This window comes from Sinohyriopsis cumingii, chromosome 2, assembly GCF_028554795.1.
Source record: "Sinohyriopsis cumingii isolate HCF-2022 chromosome 2, ASM2855479v2, whole genome shotgun sequence".
NCBI classification, from domain to species: Eukaryota; Metazoa; Mollusca; class Bivalvia; order Unionida; family Unionidae; genus Sinohyriopsis; species Sinohyriopsis cumingii.
In genome coordinates this window covers 2265865-2278429 of record NC_142962.1, presented here as the reverse complement: position 1 = coordinate 2278429, position 12565 = coordinate 2265865, and the positions used below count along the sequence as shown (strand labels likewise).

The window sequence follows — 12565 nt, the reverse complement described above, 5'->3', positions numbered from 1 at the left end:
AATCGTTTCTACCAAAGGCACTTCCCAATGGGCTTCGTGATCTAATGGGATCGCCTGAGGTAATTTGGCCGTGTAACAGCACAACGTGTTGTGGGGAAACACCTCCATGGAACTGTCACTGGGTAAGGTTAAGTAAAATTGGTTTTGGTGACTCATAATTCCAGAGTTCTGTGGCTCTCCGAGGGGTTACTGGACGTCAGAGGCGTGTCTCCGCCCAAAATGGGGTTCTGGTTGTGGTTGTTATTGGAGTGGTGACTGACACTGGCACTGGACACAAGGTTCCCGTTGTTTCCGTTCGAGGAGAATTTCAGGGAGGGATTGGGAAGCAGGTAACCGATGCAACTGCTTAATAAAATGGACCACAATTGTTTGTCTCCTTGTTGCAAACTCAAATTGGCAATGGCTGCCCCGATGACACAATACACCACGAAGATTTGACAGAAAAAGACGATTTGTCTTTTAGGCACACGTTCTCCACACCACACCCACAAGGGTTGTTTTTGTAAATCTTGCACAGAAGAACTGGGTGAAGGAGTGGTAGCAGTAGTAGTTGCATCTGTGTGAAAGGGCATGATGGTCACTTCTTTTTATAGTCGATGACTTGCGAAGCGTCGATCCAAGAATCAAAACTGGGTGGATATCCTTTCCAACGTACTTTGACTTCTTTGACACGTCGTTTGCCCACTTTACGGGTTCTGCGTTCAAGAATGCTTTCGATGTCGTACACGTCGTCTTCTTTTTTGGTGACACGTTGTAACTCGGGCGTATAATACGTTCCTTTGAGCACTTCTCCGTTCATGTCTTCCAATTTATAGACGGCAGGATGACGGCCATGCACTCGTCCAGTGACACGAAACAATTCGGTCGTCCAGTTAGGTAAGTAACCTTTGTCGAAAGTGCGTTTGGTTTTGCCAATGCGTACCCAATCTCCTACGGCCAACACTCCACTTTTCTTGGGGACAGCCCTCGTCGGGGACGTACCAAACAGGCGCTCAAACACCAGCACTTCATTCTCAGGAGTCACCTCTTGCGGGGCACGTCCAATGCTTCGATGGTAAGATTGGTTCTACGTTTGCACCAGTTGCGGTAAGATGTCGATGTACTTCAGAGTGTGATGATGCGTAAAATATTTCCACATGCGTTCTTTCAAAGTGCGTGAAAAACGTTCCACGATGCTGGCTTTGGTTTCAGGATTCTCGGTGGTAAAAAAATGAATGTCACGTTTCTTTAATTCTTTTTGGAAAGCTTGGTTTAGAAATTCGGTACCTTTGTCCGTTTGCCATCGAAGAGGGTGACGAACGCTTTGTTTCAGCACTCGTTGCAGGGCTCGCACTAACTCGCTGCTCGATTTGGAAATCAAGGGCACGACCCAGGCAAATTTGGAAAAGACGTCGATGACACAAAACAAATATTTGTAGCCACGATTGTAGCTGGCCAAATGAGAGACATCGGCTAAATCGGCTTGTCATTGATGATCGATGCCTTCCACTCGGGTGCGACTTCTGGAAAACTTGCGTCGAATGGGTTTGTGTAAAGTGTAGGTAGCTTGTTCTTGTAACCATCGTTGCACTTGAGGTAAACGGAGACTTTTCATTCGCGTTTTGGCAGCACGATACAATTTTTGAACTCCTGCTTAACCTGCAGGATGGGAGGGATCGTAGTAAATGCTGGCTAAGACTTTTTCCATTTTTTGTGTTTGTTAATAAGGCACCCACTCTTGGAGGATGCTACTCTTTTTCTCTTGGGATACTTTCTTGGATTGCAATGCTTTGCGTGTGCGACCGGCAATAGGTGTCGAGGAGGAGGATGTCTGAACAGGGGATATCGGTTCTTGTTTCACTTCTGTCTTCACTTCTGTCTTCACTTTATTCTTCTCTTGTGATGAGGAAGGGGTGGTCATCATCTTTTTGATCCATCCAATTCTGGAGGAAGGTGGTGTTGTTAACTTGCGTACTTTTTCTGGAGGAGTTTGAAACCATTCATCTTCTTCGCCTTTTTCTGTCTTGATCACTGGTAGTAGTGGTGGCGGTACTGGTGATGGTGCTTGACTTTTCATCAAGGTCTTAAAATCTATCAGAGTGGGAAGAGCTGTTTCGTCTGAGGCTTTCTGGTGAAAGAGTTGCAGTCGTTGCAAGAGTTGACCGTACTTTTGCGATTTTTCTGTTTCGGACAAATCTTGGCGATCCATCAAGGACTGCGATTCGTGTTGTAACTGGGACATCTCGCTCAAATTGGGATTGGGAGGTAAATGCGGGGTGCGTTGTTCTTGCCAACGATGGTATTCCATCCATCCATCGTTTGTAAGGCACTAAAGCTAGTTTTCGTCCTTCCATGGGTATGTCAAGGGTTGATTCTGAGATCTTGGGACTTCAGAGGTCCTTTTTATCTTGCTCCCACCAGTCCTCCCAACATGGTTCCCCAGACTCCTTTCAACAATGGGCCTAGCAAGAGGGGTAAAATTCCTCCACGTTGGACCAAAACTTCTTCTTTTGACGAATGGGAATTTTCTTTTGAACCATTTGGCGAAGAACGTGACGATGTTTGCCTAAGCATTGTTTCTGGTGTTTGGACAAAGGGATCGTGCATTTCAACACGTTCAAACAACATGAGACTGATGGTGCGATGGGCTTTACTTTGTTGAAACAAATTTTGGGTGATGTAAACGACACTGGCATTACGGTGATGCCCTTTGTGCGTAAACCACGGTTTAATTTTTTCTTCGTCTTCTCCTAACATGTCGTGGAAAATGACCAAATGGGTTTGACGCGAGTCAGAGACAATGCCGTCGTTTTCTTTAGGAATGCCTTCCACAAACACGATGGAATCCCCTTGACTTTCTCGCAAGAGGCTGTACACCGATTGCCACTCTTTGTAACACCACACGATGCGTTGAGGTGGTCGATCGATCAAATGATGTTTATGTTCGATCAAACGTTTGACGAATTCGGTTTTGCCTGAACCGCTAGGTCCAGCAATGAGCATGTTAAAGGGATGGCGAAGATACAAAGCCTCCCAACTGGCACGATCTAAGTGTTCGTCGATGACTTTGACAGTGGAGGAAGAGGGAGCAGAGACAGCAGAAGTAGCCATAGTGTTAGGAATGTCACTTGTGACACGAAAACAAACAAGACAAAAGTCTATATACATTTTTCAGGACACGTTTATTGAATGTTTTAAACATGAACACGAAAGACAAAAATACATAAAAGCCAAAGGCTTAAGTACAACGATAAAAGTCACATGAAAACCATCAACGTGGGATAAAAACAAGTGTCTGTACAACATGTTTTGGGTAATGTGCTGACCAGTTCTATAGGGGGTAAGGTCACACAAGTGTCCTCCCAAAAGGGTCTTTCAGGCCTGTACAGGACAGTCCTGTCCTGGGTGACGGGTTCTTCTTCTTCTGGTACCGTCACCAAGACAGGTTGAAAAGAAACTTTTTTCTTTGGACATTGAAAGGAAGGATCACAACTCTCAAGCATACTGTGCCACTTCTTGGGTCCAAGCTTCAAAACCCCCTTTTTTCCAGGCACGGACATCTGTCCAATGGGGGTGTAAGTCACAAGCTACACACACATCGTCATACACGTCTTGGGTAGGTAAAAGTTGACGAATTTTTTTTTCCCGTAGAGGTCGAGAAGTATCCAGATGAAAACGGAAGGATTTGAGCAAAAGGAGTCTCTCGTGAACGTTTAAATGCACCACATTCGTGTTGAATGGGTGGTAAATACTGTTCGTAAAGAGTCCACAAGGAATCGGCTGGTAAACGAAATCCCAGAAAACAAGTCACTAAGACACACACTATGCGTCGTCCCAAATTAAATGGATACAGTTCGTGTAATAATTGATGGTAATGATCCACGGTTTGAATATGGTCATTGAATTCCTTCTGTTCAATCACATGTGATAAAAGTCGTGACCATTTAAGGCCATTGGGTGGTAAGTACTGTTCGTAAAGAGTCCACAAGGAATCGGCTGGTAAACGAAATCCTAGTAAACAAGTCACTAAGACACACACTATGCGTCGTCCCAAATTGAACGGATACAGTTCTTGTAATAATTGATGGTAATGATCCACGGTTTGAATATGGTCATTGAGTTCCTTCCACGGAATCTGTTCAATTACATGTGACATAAGTCGTGGCATGGATTCCTGTTTTTATACTCTCTTTGTTTCGGAAGGTATACACGTACTTTCTAGCCAGAGATCTTCGTTCTCCAGTGGGGAATCTAAATCTTGCATACTGTAACCTAAACTTCAGAGTTCAATTAGAAGTTTCCTCTTCCTCTAAGTAGATTCCACGTAAAATATGTTGGTAATCCTTTAACTTGTCTTCCTCGATGCGATGCTCTAGGTGAATCTCGAAGTAACCAAAATGATGAACATTTCGTTCATTCACTAACTCAAAGTGTTGAACAAGGTCTGACCACTGAAACAATTTCTGACGAATCAGTTCTTTTATACCATTCAGGTACCAGTGGTTAAACATCTGGTGACGTAACAGATGCAACTGTTCTTTACGTTTGACTTGTATTTTGACCAGCTGTCGGTAAATGCGTTCTCTCAACTCCACAGGCAAAGCACGAATGTTCTCTTGCAAAGTATCCATGAATAGGTCATACTAAATTCTCTTTCTGACACAATAAATGTACCGTTTGCACAGACATGGTTTTAATTCATTGTCGAATCTAAATCGTTTAATCACTAATCTACACATTAAAATTCGTTCAAAAGTTTCCTCTTTCACTAAGTTGACATTGCGTAAAAGATGTTGGTAATTCGTTAACTCTTCCTCTGGAATTGGATCCAGTAAGCTTACAATGTAGTAGATAGAATTATCAATACCAAACCAATTCTTTATAAAACCAGGGGTCGTTGATCAATGTCTGTCCAATGGAACACTTTCAACTCAATCAGTCCTTGTATAGCATTCAGGTACCAGTGGTTTAAACACCGGTCACGTAACGGATGCAACTGTTCTTTACGTTTCACTTGTATTTTGACCAGCTCTCGGTAAATGCGTTCTCTCAACTCCACAGGCAAAGCACGAATGTTCGCTTGTAAAGTATCCATGAATAGGTCAGTCCGTACAATTCACAATCTTCTCCTAGAGCAAAAGTAATCCACATAGTGAGTAATTTCTGACCACTGCCATTCAGGGTAACGTCCAAGAATGTCACTGAACTCTTTTGATGTAAACGGTCTAGAATAATATAATAGGACGAATGCACCCTTGACCCTGAGAAATCTAACACTTTGATTGACTTTTTTCACTTTCCTCTTGTGAATCTCTAGGCACAAAAGTTCTACAGTTACCCATTGAGATTTCACTCTGGCAAACCCCTGCCAAACTTCCTTGTAAATCTTCTCTTGCAGTTCTTTAGGTAATGATTCAATATCGTTTTTGAAATGAAGTTTAAATACTGGTCTCGGTGATGTCCAACATTTGACTCCTAACCAATCTGGTTTCTTCTTCAACGACATGGTAAGTTACTTCAATGACTCGGTCCCACTAAGGGTAAGTAATGACAATTCGGTGACCAACGAGCATGTTCTACGCAGGCCGAATCTTGTGGTTCCCATTGGTGAAGTGACACACCGCAACTGAAGCACATGACTTTATCTCCTTCGCCCAAGTAGAAAATCCGCTCTGGCTAATTCTTCGGGGGTCGGTCCTCCCAGATACTTAGGCCATTTTCCTTTGAACGATTGAAGATGATTTTCAGAGTCGCAGTATTCCGACAAAAGCACAGGGAACGAATATTCGTCTTTCACATGTTCGTTTCGATGAGGGTTGGGTGACATGGACAGGAGTTTGCTCAGGGCTGGATGACATCCGTAGGGGCGTAGACGTGAAGGTGAACATTCACCTTTAAAACGAAACCCAGTAAAGTGTCCAAGAGGACGAGCGGCATCGCTTTCGCATCCCTCAGGTTTGACACGCACAGCATCATTTTTCATGTTAGGGGTAGTGAGAACAAAGTTCCCATGATGCTTTACGGCATCGCTAAGGTCACAGCGTACAGCATCGTTCCCATCGCAAGGCTCACAATCGCATTCCACTTCACAAGCCCCAAACTTGAATTGTGCCTTTCTGAACTTGTTTTGTGTTTCTCTGAAAGTATTCATCTTGTTCGCTTGGTCTTGGTCGTCACAATGAACTATCCAACTTGCCTAGGGCTCCTTTTTATACTAGTCGCAATGCAGTCTCAAGCTTGTACATCGTTCCTTTTTCATGTCTAGTTTTGGAAGGTACCGTTTCTAAGGTGACGTCATAATTGTACCGTAGTGTAATGGGTGGAAAGGCCATAGAAAGGTAAGGGCAGTGCGGAGACCATCGGGTATGTTCCAGAATAGCTGAATCTTTATAGATACATAGATCCATTCGTAACTTCAGTCCACAAGCGAAACACTGGACTTCGTATAAAAATCCTGATTCAGGTCCCAAGTAGACAAATCCTGTTCTAGCTAAAACATGCGAAGAAGGTAATCCTTCCCTATCCGTAGGCCATTTCTGAAACGTGTCCAATCGACGGGCGCAATCACAATAGTCAGGTAAGAAGACTGGAAAATGGTAGGGTTTGAACTTGGAGTTCTCATCGGGTTTCTCACTCGATTCTTCCTGTGGGGAAGTCATGCTTCTGGTGGGTGGCTATCCTCTTACAACCAATGTTTTATACCAAGTTGTCCATACGGTAAGGTAAAATGATTGGGAAGTCGCACTCGCTTCAGGTACACGATTTGATAGACTTTTTCCAAGGGTCGACTGACGATGTGGTGAGTGGGTAAACGTACAATCTTGTTGGGTTGATAGGTGGTCACTTTAAGATGCTCATCTTCTCTAGACTGCAAGGCTTCTTTCAATACCCCAAAGTTCACCACTCGACTGGTACGATAATTCAGAGTCAATCCTTTCACTTTGCACTTCGTGTGCACTTCTCCTTGTTTGTCCCGGTATTCGTAGCCGTAATTTTTAGGACCACCACTGACGAAACTTAAAATCTTGTCGTCAGGGTGCTCGTCTGTCCAGGCTCCTAAACGGTCTCCTTCGATGTCAGTCGGGTGATGGATGTAAATGCAACTGTCCGTGTCAAAGTACAGGACACGTTCGCCTAACAGTTCTAAAGCTTCGTACAATTTTAAGCGAGCATGAGCTGTCACGTAAGCCGCAATGATGACATTTCCAAAGGGGTCGTCTTGTACAAAGTCCAGATCTTCTTCGTAATTGACCAAGATCAAATTCTCGCGAACGACGTCCACGTGTTCATGAATTTGGTTTTGTCGTGAATCATCTGGAAATAGCGGGAAGGTTCGGTCAAATATTCTGTCTTGGGTAAACACGGTCGTTGTGCCATTTTGCCCCACAAGCAATTGAATAACACTTTGGCAAACGATCGCCTGCCTTCGTTTTTCTCGATGAGATCTAAAGTGATGCCTTCTTGTGCCCAGTATTTTTCTTTGAATGTGTTTTGGTCTTCGAGAGTGTGACACCAGGACGGATAGCCACTGGCTTCTTGCTTCAGTTTCAAAACGGCATCCGCGTAGTCTGCGAAAATGCCTTTCTGCATGGGGTCACTCTTGTGGTATTGTTGTGTCTTGGGAAAGTGGCAAATTTCCTACACTTCTAACAGTTGGTGTCCCATGTCCAGAGCTTTGAACAATTCTACGCTGACCCACGTCTCCGTCAAGACTCGTTCTTCCTGGGTGTGCTGACAAGGTTGATCTTGGTTGCACGTTTCGGAACAAGTACGGCACAAAGGAAACATCAGTTTGCCTTGGCAATGGTGAGGTAAGACGGGATGGTATAGGTTCGTGGGAGGCAAAACTTTGCACTTGATCAAGCCTTCGTATTGTCGAATGTTTTTCAGGTCGATGTGTTCCGTCAGCAATTGTGGGTGCCCTGCAAGAAAGTGACAATATTTGCACACGTAGGGATACAGCGAACACACGTCCAAGTATTTGATTTCTTCTCCTTTCTCTTCGTCGGCTTGGTACAGCAAACAGGTGGCATTGGTTCTTCCTCCGTACAAACTATCCCTCGGGTTCAGGGGCTCCATGAACTGGTAGCTTTCCACGAGGCGTTTAAACTCGGGATCGGTTCTCAAACGGTGATCGTACTCGTGTTCCCACATTTCCACCACTTGGCATTCTTCCTGTTCTAACTTTAGGCGTCGCTGACAAGTGTCCTGGTACAAGTCTTCCATGGTTCGTTGTAAAAACTGATTTTTAGTGTCACGGTCAGGGTAACAGACGGGGCATCCGTGAAATAAGCAACCGCTAAACTCGTACACGATCTTGAGATTTTCTAAGTCTCAGCCATCGACCGAATGCGTTCCGATGGTCTTTTCACCCCCTCCGTTGCGGGCATGCCGAATCCATTTGTCTTCCTTGTCGCACAAGTAATGTAACCAACGTAGGGCTTTGACCGAGTATTGACGTTTGACATAGTGGGTCGTTTGGGGGCTGATGACAGCCACGGTGTTTTCAGGCATGAATCGTTGTCGATACACTAAGGAACACGCTTTGGCAATGGTGCAAGCTTCTTTCAAAGGATCGACCCCTCCATGTTCCATGAACAATTCTCGAAATTTTCCACAGCAACGCCGTAAAATGTCCACGTCGGAACGACAATACTTTAACATTTCTCCCTGAAAGTCGAAAGGGTCTGAGGCGTGATCCTGGTACCAAGCGTAGAAATCTTCTCGTTGTTCGGTACGCATGTTGTCGGGGTCGTAATAGTGAGCCTCGGGCAAATGGGGTAGAACTGCATGTTGATTGGCTTCCGTATTGAAAAAGTGAGGAAAGTACCCTTTAGCCATTTCTGTCATTCCAAACGTTTTAGGCATTCGACTCAAAGGCATGGCTAAGTAGCTCATAGAATCTTTAAACTGTACTTGTCCCACTTGCATGAAAATGATTTTGGCTCCGTTCAAAGTGACTTTAGGACGCTCGGTGCCATGTTCCGTATAGTATCTCAAAAGAAACTGTCCATCATATCCGGAGAAACTGTGAGCCATCACCGTTGCATGATGATGACAATCTCCGTAACGTTCGATGTTCTCTTGGCTCCACGTCTTGTCGATGGGGTCTAAGACCCATCGAGCGAAATCGGCTAGCGTCTTCGGTCCTCGAAAGATTTTTTCACGCCCTCCAGGAATTTTGCTGCAGTGAGGGCAATGACTGAAGATAGGTTCTTGAATGCACTTTTCGCACGCTCGATAAGCCACGCAGAAATTAGGAATGTGAATACCGGTCTCTTGCATGCATTCGAAATCGAAAAATATGAAATTGCCTTTCTTCTTCTTGTGTCCATCTTCTTTCTCTGGTTGGGGTTGGTATTTTTGCACGTAGCATTGGTGTTCCAAGTCCACGATGTGATGACAAATGTGATATTTTTTCTTTCCTCGACATACGTGTGCCTTGACAGTATTGGTACATATGCCTTGTCCACAGGTAGGGCACAATCTCAGGAGTTGACAAGCACATTTCTGCTGTGAACCTTGCGTCTTCAGATGTTGTTGGTAACAGGCAGGGCTGACAAACCTGCGCAGACAAGCTGGACAATGCACTCGTTCTTGCCCTTCATTCAGACAGGGTGGAGAGGCTAAACATCCTGAGCATTTCGATCCACAATGCTTGTGTTGCTCTCGATTGTTATAACCATAGTCACATTTCTCGCAATAATAAGCATATCCCAGGAATCCGGTGATAGTGGTAATGGTATCAAAATGGTTATCGTGATGATAGAGGTGAATGTATTTTCCATCCTTAAAGTCTTGGCCTCGAAACAACAGAGGTCCGCGCACTTCTTGAGGGTGCACTTTCAAGGTGTAGCGTAGAGCTAGGACATCTTGCAATTTTTGCATCTCAGGAATACCGCAAGATGTGTCTTTGGAGAGTCCGGCTTGTTGCAACAGGAGTTCTGCTTCGTTTCGTTGTTTGGCTCGGTTCGATTTTCGAATGTTCTCCCAGGCTCTTTTCCATTCTACCGTTTCGTTTTTGTTGGCATAGGTTTGTCCCACCATGATAGCCCTGGCTAAACCCATGTGGTCTTGAGAATTGTAAATTTGGACGAGGCTCTTTTTGGTGCTACGAAGGCCGTTCACCAATAACACCTTTTTGCGTTGTCCGGTCCCTTGAGGAGGAGACGTGGGTCATGTCCAATGTGGCTTTTTCATCGGTGATGTCAAACTGGTCATTGGATTGTTGCACGTGTTGAATCTTGTCCATGACTTTGGAAGCGGTCAATTCTAAACTCGATCCAAACAGGGGATTTCAAGCCGTCGTGTTGTATGGAAAGTCTCAAGCGATCGTCTTCTTTGGGTTGACATTGTCGCTTGAGTGTGGTGAGCAAAGAATCCCACATGTCGGTGATGAACCCTTCTGCTTTATCCAAGGGTACTTCGGACTTGAAATCTTTAAACTTCACCGTGTATTTGTAAGCCGTGGTTCTAAATTTTCTAGAGGGACGCTTTTCCGTCTCTTGAATGGAATAGTACTTTTCAGGGTTGACTATGGGTGATGAACTTTGTTTAGAGGGTTCGGATTCTGGTTCACTCATGTCCTCTTCAAAATCACTGGCATGAATTTGTGCCAAGACTTCAGCCCTGGTACGAAGCGATAGATCACGTTTCTGCCTCTTACTTTCTTCGTCTTTCTTCTCAAATGAATTGGATCGTTTCATCTTGATAGCAAAACGTTAAATGACTAAAGTTTAAACACCATGGACTAATTTATAGTCATGGCAGACCAGCGTATATAAAAGGGTGTGTGTCTTGTCCTTTCACTATTCATTTCACTCTCAAACCGATCACAACGATGGAAGAGGCTACACAAATCGAACGTTCATCAGAGCTTTCTCTTCAGACCAGCCGACGGACTACTCTCCTTCCTTGCGAGATAAAAGTCAAGATACTTGCTATATCTGTCAGAAGAAAGGGCATTGGTCTTCAGAGTGTCCAGACCGTCAAAAGAAAAAAAAGGGCTAGAAAAGACAAAGGTCAAGATACCTGTTATTATTGTCAAGAAAAAGGACATTGGTCTCCAGATTGCCCAAAAAAGAAACAAGAGGTGTCAGAAGAAGAGAGGGATTCTTCAGAAGAAGAGAGGGATTCTTCAGAGGAAGAAAGCAGACAAGTGAAGAAAAAGAAAGAGGAGAAGAAAAGAAGAAGGGAAGAAAGTGAGGGGGAAGAGGAGGAAAAGACGAAAAGAAGAAATTGAAAAAACAGAGAGAGTAAAAAATGAGACAAAAGAAGTGAATGAACTTTTTAAAGTGCTCTGTTGTGAAATGTGAATTGGATTGTTAATATTTATAAAAGAATAAATTAGGTATTAAAAGGTAAGTGTCTTTGAGTTTTGATTTTAAAATAAGAACGTACACTCACACACACTCATACACACGTACTATAGGGGTAAAATGGGTTGCTTTTTTAGTTTGAATGGATGTTGGCAATTGAAAGTCTATCTCTTTTCGAGAGACGTGGGTGGCCCTGACAAGGGCCTTTTTTTGGTGTAGGGGTGAGTTTAAGCAATTAACTTTAACTGTCTTAAGCCTTTGCCACGGCCAAGGCCTACTTCTAGACTACGTACTGTTGATGATGATGATGATGATTTGGTTGAAATCACTAAGGGTGGCACGGTAGGCTTAGTCGCAGGGTTGGAGTGTTAGCTCGGGAAGGTCGTATTCTCTTCGGTCGTAATAAAGAAGTCTGATACATTTGTTTCAAACTTCTTAACTCCGCTAAAATGTCTAACAGTACCGTGATCGTTTGATTTTCACACCCTTGTTTCTTTGCTGCTGCTTCTTCTTGTTGCTGTTTTTTTCTTACCTCTTCTTCTTGCTGATGTTGCTGTAGGAGAAAAGCTTGTTCCGCTTCCTTTTGCTGTTGTATAAATTTCTCCAATTCTTCTTTCTGTCTCTGTCTAAAATTCTCTACGTGCGGTAATGAAGGAGAAGGTGACGAAGGTTCCGGAACAAATTCTTGCGAGGTAAGAAAATCCACAAAATCCCAATTTACCTCTTCTGAAAGTAAGTCCGGGTTCCCTTGGGTGGTCTCCACTGCTGGTGTACCCCAATTTATAGTTTTCTGAGTTTCCGTCATGTTGAAAAATTGTCGCATGAATTGACTGCGCACAGGCACTAGCGAATCTATATAGACCACGTGACGTCACAGACTGCTCTCTTCCGATTGGACGTGGGCTGACTGAATTTTGTAACGCGTGTTTGGATTGGTCAATGACCTCAATCCGTTTCAATCCTTTCTCTACCTATAAATAAGCGCAGTTCACTGCATTGATTCACTTGTTCTCGGCGCCTCAAGACGTGGACCGAAGTTCAATCTTCTACGCTTGTGTCTTCGATGATGTTCAGGACGGACATACCGATGTATGTCCGATCCAAGTGGACAGTTGTCCATAAGACCGACACCAGCCTATGGATACGTAGGATTTACGTGGAGAGGCAAGGATGCCTCAAAAGAGTGTTAGTCTATGGACCTACCAATAGACAAAGCCTAAGACGATGAAGATGTTGCAGATGCCCTTTATGTTAAGGGCATATTAACA

The 12565-nt window shown here is 44.0% G+C and overlaps 1 protein-coding gene across 2 annotated transcripts in view; it reads left to right on the top strand.

Annotated features, from left to right (window-relative positions):
- LOC149804205 (multicopper oxidase 3-like) overlaps positions 1-12565 on the top strand; it is a 100319-nt gene that overhangs the window by 58333 nt on the left and 29421 nt on the right. The window lies entirely within an intron of this gene.